Below are 13248 nucleotides of genomic sequence, written 5' to 3'. Positions count from 1 at the left end.
ACCCTATCTTCACCTCCAGCAAGCACATCTCCTTCGATCACACCACAGCTCTCCATTGGACGGACCACAGCTGCGTTCACTTCAACTACAAAAAGACCTTGACCCACAACCCCCCACAACCTGTTCCTCGAAGAAACTGGAACAAAATCACCGTAGAACAACTCTTCACATCGCTTAACCAAAACCCTCCTACCATATCATCGGATCCAAACCAAGCTGCCTCCAAACTCACACAATGGATCACCCACAGAGCTGACGAACTAGCACCCTTGAAAAACCACCAGATCAAACAAGGTAGCAAAACGGCCCCCTAGTTCAACGATGACCTTAAGAAATCCAAGAAATGATGTCGTACTCTCGAGAAAACCTGGAGAAAAAACCCAACCACTAACAACCTGACCACCTTCAAGGCCGCAACCGCAAACACCACCAATTGATCCGATCCACCAAGAAATCAGCATTCAAGAACCGACTCGACAACAACGCCCACAACAGCAAGGAACTATTCAACATCGTCAAAGAATTTACTAACCCCACCGCCGGCACAAACAACATCACTCCCTCCCAAGACCTCTGCGACTCTTTATCCTCTTTCTTCCACAACAAAATCGCCGACATACATAACAGCTTTGAAAACCCGTCCGAAGAACAGTCCTCTCCACCCACCCCCTAACCAAAACAGAACTCTCACAACCTTCGCGCCTGGAACCCAATCACTACTGAAGACACCATCCGCCTGATGAACTCATCCACTCAGGATCGCCAACCGACCCATGTCCCCACCACATTTTCAACAAAGCAGACTCCATCATCGCACCCCATCTCTGCGATGTCATCAACTGTTCTTTCAACTCTGCTACCTTCCCAGAAAGCTGGAAACACGCCGAACTCAGCACCCTTCTGAAGAAACCCACAGCAGACCCCTCTGAACTTAAAAACTACCGCCCCATCTCACTCCTCCCATTCCCTGCCATTGAGAAAGCCGTCAACAGTCAGCTCGCCGCCTTCCTTGAATCCAACAATTCCCTCCACACCTCACAGTCCGGCTTCCGAGCCAAACAGCACCGAAACCGCCCTCATCGCAGCTACAGACGACATCCGAACGCTACTGGACAACGGAGAAACAGTTGCCCTCATCCTACTTGACCTCTCCGCCGCCTTCAACACAGTCTGTCACAGCACCCTCATACAACGCCTCAGCAACGTCGGAATACAAGGAAAAGCTTTGGACTGGATCATCTCCATCATCAGCCGGGAGAACCCAGAGAGTCCGCCTCCCGCCATTCAAATCAGAGGCCACCGAAGTCATCTGCGGAGTACTACAAGGATCATCACTCAGTCCCAACCTCTTCAACGTTTACATGAGTCCCCTCGCACCCATCGCGCGACAACACATCCTCAACATCATCTCCTACGCAGACGACACCCAGCTGATCCTCTCCCTCACCAAAGACCCTAACACCGCCAAAACCAATCTACACGAAGGAATGAAAGAAGTAGCCGAATGGATGAAGAACAGCTGCTTAAAACTAAACTCTGACAAAACGGAAGTCCTCATTCTAGGATCATCCCCCTTTGCCTGGGATGGCTCATGGTGGCCACCGGCCCTGGGTACAGCACCCATACCTACAGACCACACACGTAACCTGGGCTTCATCCTAGACTCCTCCCTCTCGATGACCAGACAAGTCAACGCCGTCTCATCCTCATGCTTCAACGTACTTTGCATGCTCAAAAAAATCTTCAGTTGGATCCACACCGAAACTAGAAAGACTGTCACCCACGCACTGGTCACTAGCTGACTGGACTATGGAAACACCCTCTACGCCGAAACCACAGCCAAACTACAGAAAAAAACTCCAACGCATCCAAAACGCCTCAGCCAGACTCATATTGGACATCCCCCGTCAAGCTCACATTACCGGTCACCTGAAAGACCTCCACTGGCTCCCCGTCAACAAGAGAATAACGTTCCGTCTCCTCACCCACGCACACAAGGCCCTCTACGACCTAGGACCCGAATGCCTCAACACACGTCTATCCTTCTACACACCCACCCACCCGCCAACTACGATCATCCAATCAAGCCCTCGCCGCAATTCCGCGCATCCACAGATCCACCATGGGAGGAAGATCCTTCTCCTACTTAGCGGCCAAAACCTGGAATTCTCTCCCCACTCACCTCCGCCTTACACAGAACCACATTTCCTTCAGAAAGCAGCTTAAAACCTGGTAATGCACAAACCCTCCCCCAAGCGCCTTGAGACCCTCTGGGTGAGTAGTGCGCTATACAAATTCCTGAACTTGAACTTGAACTTGTCCTCCTGCTCAAGCGCGACTCACGACAATCCAGAAGAAGCCCTTACCTCCGTGGCACACTCCCCCCTCTCCTGCCACCAGCACCCCAATGAGCTGAGGGGATGCTAACTAGCCTCGGGGCTCCCCCCCACCCCGCGCTCACACCTGCAACTTCCCGAGTGACAGATGGAGGCTCCAGCACACTACGCTGCACCCCCTCTGATAACAACTGCTCTGTGAGGGGATCGCCAAGCAACGCTCTAAAACCCACTTACCACCCCGCCCCCACTGTCGCTGCCGAGCCACGATCGGCTGACAGAGACGCAGAGCGTCTCTTGCCGCCCGCACCCCCGCGCTTCGCTCCTTGCACGGGGCGGACAGCGCACGCTGCTCAGCAATAAAAGCAGCAGAAGCAACCTCTGCCGACACAGCGGCAGCACTCCCTCTGGCCCCACTCATCCCTCCTTCCCGCTTCCCCTGGCTCACCTCAGCAGGACCAGCCTGCTACTCTAGCTGCACTCGCTGAACCGGGGCCGACTTCTGCGAATGCAGGTGGCCCCGTTCCAACATCGGCTTCATTCTGCGCCTTTTGGGGGAGGTGCAGGCAGCCACTGCTGCCGCTACCCCCGCGGAGCCTGCCTCAATCGGTGCAGCGGTCCGGCCACATCGGGGAGGACCAAATCCAGGCGCCCGCTTCGCTCAGGAGCCGAAGGGCTTCGAGCATTCTGACATCTTCGCTGCCATGATCACACCGAACTTCCTACTGACCATGTTAAATAAAAGCCGAAGTATTGCCATCTAACACTAACTACAACCTGTCTTGACAAAATTCCCTCACAGAAACATTCTCTACACTGACGCTCCCAGCCACCAGGTCACCAAAGACAAAATGGTGGCTGGGAGCAGTAGCCCAACGCCTTTATACATTGGGCTACATTTGGGCTATAACAAGCAAGCCCAAATACAAAAACCCGCCTAAGCTCCCGGGACACCACCCCCGCCCATCCCAAACAGCCTGGGGGGGACCTCCCTGCGGTTGTCCAACCCCCTCAAGCACCCCAATCGCACAACATTAGATGTGTTTGGTGTAGACACTTACTATTGGCTACCCTTATCCGAGGCAGATCCTTTTACACCCCCGAGCCTCTACTTCCGGTATCTATGGTAGCGAGGGTGTGGGTGAAAATCGCATGCAGGTCGGCAAATAAGTAGGGGCTAATATTCGGGCTCGCCCGTTAGTGGGCTTAGGCAACGGGGAGCTCATTCATTCTAAAACATGTCCCCCAGCCTATGTTGTTTTCTCGTTCTAGCTTGCATTGCCATTTCTGACTGCATATACCTTTCTGCTACAGGTCGCTTCCTGATGTGGCATCCTCGCTATTTTATTAAAGGCAATTTTAACCTGACTTTGAGGAGGGTGAGGAACTGATGGTCGCTCGTTGTTTTATATGCACGTTTCACTTGTGCCAATTTATTATGGTCTAATGAAAGTTGCTACTAGGGGCTGTGTGGATTCACTACATATGCAGCATGTGTCCTACATGGAGCACTCTGTTAGCCAGTGCTCCCTAGTGACGGTAAGATGTCAATGGGCACCTTGTCATTGATGCTTTGGGTGGAAATTTGAGATGAGACTGAGCTTCTCACTCTGCGGAAAAAATTAGGTCATATTTATCTTACTTTTTTGGTCCTGACATAATGCCAATTGATTGCTCCTCGACTATAAAAGGCATGAAACATGTTGACCTTAATTGTAGACTCTAGCATATTAGCAGATCTACAGGTGACCAACACTTTACTGCAAACAGAGATTGGGACCATTATTTCCTGTTTCCTCTCCCACTTTTGTTTTAATCTCAACATTGACCAGTGAGATCACATTCAATACATTGAGGCATATGGTCCATAGTTAATTTTAGATTCACACTTTTGGCAATCTTCTCACTTTCTGGACATATCACCCATTGTTCAGCTGTGCTCATCAGGTATTTTAAATAAATATCTCCGGTAAAGTGCCTCTTTGGTTGCCAGCCGGGCATTGCAGTGCTGGCCCAGCGTGGCGTTTGCCCCAATGATAAAGCATGTCACCCTCGGGTGAGTGTGGGCAATTCCTCCTAAAAGCACATGCTTCCATAAGATACCTGCTGACAGCTTGAGATAATTTTTCTATGACTCATCTTTCAGAATGGGGATGGGGTACTGGCCAGTCGAATCTGTACCCCAAAGAAGGCGGGATTTATTCTGAACTTTAGAAAAAGCACATGGCAAGGAATTCACTATTATGCTATTATAGTTACCATCCTTGCACATTGCATGATAACCTCTCCAGGGGAAAATTTCTCTGGCTATTGAGAAATTGTACATAATTGGAAAAATACAAATTGCAGGAAGCTGAACTCAGGGGACATTTATCCCAGAGAAAATATCCAGATGATTTGTTCAGAAGAGCAGCCAAATAAGCAAGGAACAATAATAGAGAAGCCTTTCTGGAGTCTTTTCTAAAGCAAGAATCAGATAGACTAGTCTGTGTGAGTACATACAGTCACCTCACACACACAGTCAAAAAGGTGATTAATAAGAATTGGCACATTCTCAATACAGGGGATGATACACTTGCAAAACCAAGGTTTGCACTAAAACACAGTACGAACATCCAAGACATCCTGGGTCATACTAGACCACAGTTTGACACTCATAGACAGACTCCTCACACGTTGCCGCGCCTCCTCCGGTTGTTGGAAATTTCCAGTGTGGGTCCTGTTCTGTATGTCACCTAACTCAACCAACTACATAGATTGATCTAGGTCTAAATACCCCTTGGATATTACACAATCACACCAACTGCAATACAGGAGGGGTAATTTATCTGATCACCTGCCAATGTAGATTGAAATATGTAGGGATGACATCATGTGAGGTGAGAATCAGGATGATAGAAGATAGGAGTTCAATAAGGAGCCATAAATCCAACACTAAACTTAACAGACATCCCCACAATGTGGTCACAATGAGGATGACTTGAAATGGAATATACTAGAGTAACCCCATTATACTACACAAATGGGCAATCTTGAGACAATACTGTTCCGGAGAGAACAGCATTGGATTTACAGATTAATGAGTCATCAAAAAGGCCTGAATGATGACATTCCGTGGGCCCAGCTATAAGAGATATGTCACTCTACCTGTATCAGATAACAGAAAGAAGAGGTTCAATATACATACATGATGACTCTTCAGATAGACTCATTGCTTTAAAAAAAAGTTTGTCCTCATGTCACCACAGACTGGCACCAATTGACTCACCCTTCTTAAGTGCCCGAAATCGGCTCTGAATTAATCAGATTTACTGGGTTATATCAAAGCTCCACAGCCCTCCCAGTTTTGCTGACTTGAGAGGGTGTAATCATTGGACAGAAAGGTCGTCAGATCTTTAGCAAGTCCCAGAACCTACTCCTACTTCTATCAAGCTCCTTAAAAAACCCACAGATCTCTTCCATACCTGCCACGAAAGGGCCAGTGCCTGAGTCCAAAGTTTGCAGATCTGTCTCCTTGCTAGTAGTATTAAATACAAAATCAGATGGAGGCAGTTTACCTGCAGGTCATGCATGTCTTTAACCAGCTGGGATATCCCGAACATAATTAAATCAGTGCTTACCTCTATGTTGACTCTCACAGAGTGAGAGATAGTTCTACCCACTGCTGACCAAAATTCTTCTAAATTTGGGCAAGTGGCAATCATATGCATGTCATCTGCCTCTCCACTGACACACCATTTACCCTTTAGATCGACACTTCCTCTTATCTCTTCCAGCTTTTTTGGGCTCCAGTAGATTCTATGTAAGGTGAAAAAAAAATGTTCCTTAGTGGAGCAGGTTTAACCACCAAATAAAGAGTAGCACAAGATAGTTGCCATAACTCTGCCAGCTCCGCTTCCAGCAAGTATCCATCCCATGCACTGTATGGGGCTTTCTTCTCAGCCAACTCTGCTACCAGTAGGTATTGATACCAGTATGTCACTTCTCTTTTCTGTGCCGCTTTATCTTGAAGATCTAACTCCATTTGTTCAGAATCTACATCCAAACATTTTTGGCTCTTAAGCCACACATTAACCTGATAAATGTATTTTAAATCTAGAGATAACCCCATTTGTATTATTATACCAGAAGCACCATGTTAGCTTTTCTCCATCAGCCACCAACTGTCCCCACCACCTAGCATCTCTCTGTTTCAAAGGTTTTGCCAAAATATCGGTTAAACATTCTGGGGTACCTGGGGAGTCCCATATAGGAAACTACCTGTTATAGTAGGTTACACCCAGAATTTATCTTATCTCGTACCAAGTTCTTGGCGCTGTCTGGAGACATTTCAGTCTGATCTTTTTTTTTTATTTTACAGTCCCATATTTGTAAGAGAATCCTTCCTCAGGTAGATCCACCAAGATGGTTTTGAACATAACTCCTATTAGGGATTCATCGGGACGTTGAAGAAGCATTCTATTGTTTTTATGTTAGAATGTCCAACAGTAAAGCTGTAGGTCTGGTAGAACCAAACCTCCCAATCCCGCTTTCTGACTCAACTTTATCCATGAGAGACTTATTCCTGTGCTTGCCCAGATAAAGGATGATATCTTCTATTATATTTCAGGAGTGTTTTTTGTTTTCAAAATGTAAAGGGATGTTGTCAAAGAGAAAGGTAAGTTTGGGCAGGATAGACATTTTTTCCAGATTAATACAGCCATAAATCGAGAGTGGAAGGTTCTGCCTTCTTTTTAATAACCTATCTCTTTTACTACTCTCTCAAGGTTAACAGCAGTGATCTTCCCAAGGTCTTTAGTTATTTTGAACCCCAAGTATCTCAATTTCTCAATGCAGCTTATCTCTCCACCATCTTGGTTCCAGATCATTATCTCTGTTTTTCTTCATTTGCAGCATATCCTACCATTGTCTTGAGCTACCTCCAATTAACCCGGTCGAATGCTCTTGCTGCATCCAACGTAACAATCGCAAGGGGAGTCTCCAGCATTGGAGCTAGATCGATAGAACCTTTCAAGGTGTGGTTGAGCTCTGTAATATTCCTCCCTGGAGGAAAACCCTTTTGGTCTTGGTGTATCAGCTGCCCCACCACCTTATTCAGACGGGCTACAAGGATGCTGATGAAAATCTTATAACCGCAATTAAGTAGGGCTATTGGGCGAAATGATTGACAATGTACTGGCTTCTTGCCTGGCTTCAGGATTGGGGATATTACAGCCTCATTCCATGATAAAAGGATTGACCCACCTCCTCCCTTATAAAGATTTATCGCACCCAGTGCCAACCTACTGGCACGTATGGATCAGAGGTGTGGGGATATTCTAACTGTATGTCTATTCAAACTGAGGAAAGCAGATTTTGTCGAAAGGTATTGGGGGGAGTCGTCTCTGCTGCAACATACATTTGCCACAAAGAACTTAACTTACCCTTTATAGAAGACTTCATCCGTTCAAGACCAGCACTTTTTTGGCTAAAAATTTGGCTTAACCCTTCGGCCACTTTAACACGCAGTATACTAACGGATTGCCTACAAAGTGATAGGTCCCATCATATTCCATGGTTGAACGCGGTTGAGAAAAGTCTGACCAGCGTGGGGTATGGTTCTTTATTTACTTCCCCTAACACCATAGACCACTCCCATAAGAATAAAATCAAAGGGGCTTTGTACAACCTTTATAATATGGAACGGACAAGACTCGCATATCTAAAGCCATCTGTTATTAAGTACTCTACCCTGTGCGACTCTAATGTTGGTCTATCAGTGTCACCACAGAGATATCTGCTTACCACATTAGGTAGATGGAATAGGAGTCTTCTGTTCCGTTTCCGGGATGGCAGTATTGTGAATCTGTTAAATTTTCCTTTGGGATACAACAAACATCTTGATAAGCTGGATTGTCTATGTATGACGGGTGGTAAACAAAGCCTGGTGCATTTTTTCTTTTTCTGTAATTTTTATAGGTTGTATACCACTCGCTACTTAATGCCGTATTGTCGCAGACATGAACTTAGAGACTTTAATCTGGCATTAAAAACTTTTCGAATGTTAAAGTCAGATGAGGAGATATTCTGTGCAAGCAGCTTCCTTAAAGCTGCTGTTCGCTCCCGTGCTTCTATGGATGTAGCATGATGAAAAGAGTGAAATCGCATCTTTTGCACAAATCTATTTTTTGCACATTTTTGAAGGGTGTATGTTTACGATTGTACATGTGTAAGCTCTCCTCTATATGAAATTATATTTTTAACATTTATATAACTTTTGTACAAATCATTATTTGGTTTTATTAATTGCACTAATATGACGTACCTGTTGTGTTAATTATGATGATTTTAATGTATACTGTACTTTTATGGACGTATTTACTCCGAATAAAGATCATTTGACTTGACTTGACTATCAAGATAGAGTTAAATAGCTTAACCCAAATGGGAATGTTCTCTTCCCGCAACACAGAGTACAATTCACTGGGAATCCCATCTGGGCCTGCGGCTTTCCCTTTTTTTTGCTTTCTCAGTATGTCACAGATCTCACTGCTGCACATTTTTTGTTCTAGATATAGTGATTAGGTTTCTGTAAGTTTGGGGAGCTGCTTTTCTAGGATCCAATCTTGTATGTCTTGCTTCCTAACCTCTAAGTCTTCTGAATATAGCTCCTGAAAAAAGTTGGTAAATGCGGCTCTGATTTCATTGCTGTCCTCCACCATCAACCCTGACGTCCCCTCTACGATCTTTCCTGCATAATTTTGGTTCCTATCCAACTTTGATTTCCAAGCCAGAAGTTTCCCACAACATTCCCCTTGTAAGATGTCTCTAGCTCTGCTAACCTTCCATTGCTGTATCACTTACTCTTCCATTTTGGTTCTAAACTTCAATTGCAGGCCTTCCAGCTTATCGACCCACTCCTTTCTTTCTCCTTCGTGACCTATTTTGCTTTTTAATAAACTCTCCGCTTTACCTGTCTCCTCATCTAGACTAGTAAGGTATTTTTTTCTATCTCTTACCCAAATTACTGTCAAGTTTTTTAATATTTCCCCTTAACCAGGCTTTATATGCATCCCATACTGAAAGCAGGGGGGCTGACTTCAAATTCGAGAAAAAAAATTCCTCGGTATTACGGCATATCTGTTCCATTATCTCGGTCTGCAGCATTATCCTTCTCCCACCTCCCAATACTATAGTTGTCCTTCCTCTCGATTTTTAGAAGTAATACTCCTTGGTCTGCGAGATGTATAGGTAGATGGTCTATCCGCGCTACCTGCTCCACTTCTTTTCTATCCATAAACTGGTAGTCTATTCTAGAAAAGTGTTCATTCTTCTTGCTATGAATGGTATAATATCTACAATTCCCCTGCACTCTACGAAAAACAGCACAGACGTTTGAGTTCTCCACCATATGCAGTAGGTAAGCTTTCATCTTGGGGGAGGTGATGTGGGTCCCAACTGAAGATCTATCAAGATCATTATTCAATAAAACATTAAAATCCCCACCAAGAAAAGTCTATGTGATTAGAGAAGAGCCGAGTTAGAGGAGTTACATCATCTATGTTTGGACTATAATAGCTTGCTAATGTATATGTTGTAAGATAATTTTATTTTGACGATTATCCAACGTCCACCCTCATCTGTTCCTAGGTAGGTCTATCCCTGCCTTTGCTTTTAATAGTATAGCTATACCTTTGGTACAGTGCATTTCGTCTGTAGAGACCCAATTTCCTAACCATTGTTGTTTTGAGAAGAATTCCTGACATTCTTGTCTCAGAAGATGCGTCTCCTGAAGTATAATTATTTGGGCATTCTGATTTTTTTTAAATACTGTGCTATTACTCTCTGCCTTTTTTTTACCCGTAACTCGTTCACGTTCCAATATAAAACCGTCAATTCTTTCTTACTCATTCTCTTTCATCTTCCTCTTTCTACACCCTATTAATTTGACCTTCTTATTTGGTGATTATTTTAAAATATATATTTTTATTAGAGCATGAATAAAAACCCTAGGAGCATGACATCACAGGATGAATAAATAGGATGGAAATAACTGATATAAAATAGCTAGCAGCGAAAATACATTTACATGGAATTGTATACGATAAATAAGAATAACATCAATTAGAAAACTACTTTATAAAAAACACAGTTCTAAAGGAATCAATAATTAGGAAAGTGAATATATTGCTCATTGGCCCATACTAAACCATGATCCTGTGTACTATCAGGCATTTGCTACCTCAGATAATTCCCCAGAAACACAAATGCATATCTTCATTAGTGACTATTACACCTTAGTTAGTAAGCAGTAATCTATAAAATGGCTACTTCGGGCTAAATTACAAGTATCAAAAACTATTAAAGTGCGTGTGCGGATAGCAGCAGTTATTTTAGTAAAGTGCAAAAATGTACTCTCCGAAGCATAAAGCTCTAAAAATCTACTTTTACTCAGATATATAATGGATATAAAAACTTTGCCTAGATAGCTCTAAATCTTACAGCAGCTCCTACACATTTTGCATAGGCCTCATCAAATCTATAAGTCCTGCACATTTTATAAACCCAATGTTCAATCCTAGGTTGCTTATTAGTCTTCAAATTTTATAGGACAAGTGACCAAGCGACCGCTCTAGAAATGACTATAAAATGCTGCTGATATTTTGTTAAACACTTTACCTCCCCTGCCAAACCAAACAGCACCAACATATATGAGGGAGTGATTGTTAAGGACACAATTTGAGTAATCAAAATAAAAACATCCTTCCTAAATTGATGTAGACTACTACACTCATAAAATATGTGCACCCAAACCCAGTTGTCCTGTTTATTACATCTAAAAGATTGGTTCGGATCAGTTGGAAAAATTGTACACAGTCTTAGAGGGGTGTAATGTGCCCGCCATCTGGATAAAAAATTCATCCTCTTAAAATTAGCGCTGCGCACTGCTTTATTCAATATCTCACTAAGCTGTTGCCACTCTTTCGCATTAAACTTGCAGCCTGCTTCTAAATGAATTTTCTTCATACTAATCTCTTCACTGTGAGCCGTCTGATGCAGTGCCTGATACCTAACTCCAACTCCACAAACTTTATTTGACATCTACCTGGCAATTTGACGTGCAGCCTCACTCAGCAAGGTATAAATATTATTAAGAAAACTCACAAGCTGAAGAAAACTTATAGAGAAAGCGGTATATAAATAACCAGATTGCAATCAAATCGTTTACCATATAAATAATAGCTTGTGGTTATAAAATCCCCAAGCTGACCAAAACCTAGTTCTTGCCAAACTTGGTGAAGCCCCCCAGGCAAAATCAAACCTACTACTACACAATCTTGAACGGGGATATAAGCATGATGTGCTGGAATATTTCGTGATTTGTAAAAAAGCTGGGTTCTTGTTGTTAATGCCAATATCACCTTATATTAGGTCTTTTTAGGAAGTTTCGCTGTTCGCAAGAAAGTCAGGAGTTTTATGGCACTTTCCTTCAAAATATGTGTTAAAAAAAGTTCTTGAAAACTTAATTTGCGATCAAGGAGGCCTGATAATAGGTTGCAAAATGTGGGAGTGCTAACCCCCCCTGTGCTACATCTAGTTGAAGTGTGGTTAGCTTTACCCGGGGTTGTTTATTATCCCACACAAACTTCCTGATCACCTCATCCAGTTCTTTAAATTAACAGCTGGGGATTTTTAAGAGAAGATTACAAAAAAGAAACAAGAACGGTGGGAGCGCCGACATTTTAACCATAGAAATTCGTCCTATCAAAGATAGATGGAGCAAAGACCACTTATCTAATCATTCTCTAATTCAATGGAAATAATTGGCCATAATAATTTGTGGCAAAGATGCCTACGTGTGGTGATCGTACTTGTAGGGAAACTGCGACGTCAGAAGGCACATCATTAAATATGAGGATGTCTGTTTTATCTTGGTTTACTTTATATCTGTCTATCTGTGTAAATTTCTGTATTTCATCCAATACATTCTGTATATTAGACCCGTCTGCTTCGAGATATAAAATTATATCGTATGCATATAGCTCAATTTTTGTCATCCCCTCCAAGGGGAGCAAAATCAATAAATTATTACGAATCTTAACAGCGAGGGGTTCAATAAACAGAGAAAACAAAAGAGGGAATAACGGACAAACCGTGAGGACAAGATCTTTTTTATTTTATTTCCCATGCTCACCACCACTAGTGCACCCTCCCGTGGAAACCCTCCTAGAAAATTTGTTAGGCATCACAACTGCCTACTGATCTCATGTTGGGAAGTGCCTACATTGCCTATATTCCCTACACTCCTCTGCTTGTCAGCTATCTGTTACTCAGAGTCCCTAGTTTTGCCTCCGCAGTAAATGAGTCCACCTCTTCATGATCTGAGAAGTTATGCATCTTGTTCTGGCACATCAGCTTTAGAAACGCAGGGAATCTAATTTGTACAGATGCTCCCAATTTTTTTAGCTCGTCCATTCTGTTTCCCAGTTCCCACTGTCTATCTGCTATTTCTTTGGAAATATCCGATCTAATTCTGTAGGAGGCTCCCAACGCTTGGGAAGACTTTACTTTTAAAGCTAATCCCAGAATCTTTTCTTTCACATAGTACGATAAAATGTTTACCAGAATCTTTCATGTTTTTTTCCAACCAGGATGTAAGTATTAGCTAAATTTCTGCATCTAGATTTAACCATGAAACCTCTTGCTGGAAGAAATTTATCATCATGCTTATCACAAACGTTTTGATGTCTGAACCTTCCAACCCTTCAGCCACATCCAGGATTCTAATATTATTCATCCTGGCATTATTTTCCAACCTTTCAAGTCTTTCATATAGTACCCTTTCTCTCTGCTTCAGCCGTTCCACCTCTTGGGTATTTGTTTGAGCTTTACCTGTAAATCCTGTACTCCACACTCCAACTCTTGCGTTTGC

Source organism: Lissotriton vulgaris, chromosome 1_1 (genome assembly GCF_964263255.1).
Source record: "Lissotriton vulgaris chromosome 1_1, aLisVul1.2, whole genome shotgun sequence".
Lineage (NCBI taxonomy): Eukaryota > Metazoa > Chordata > Amphibia > Caudata > Salamandridae > Lissotriton > Lissotriton vulgaris.
Note: the sequence above shows the minus strand (reverse complement) of the source record.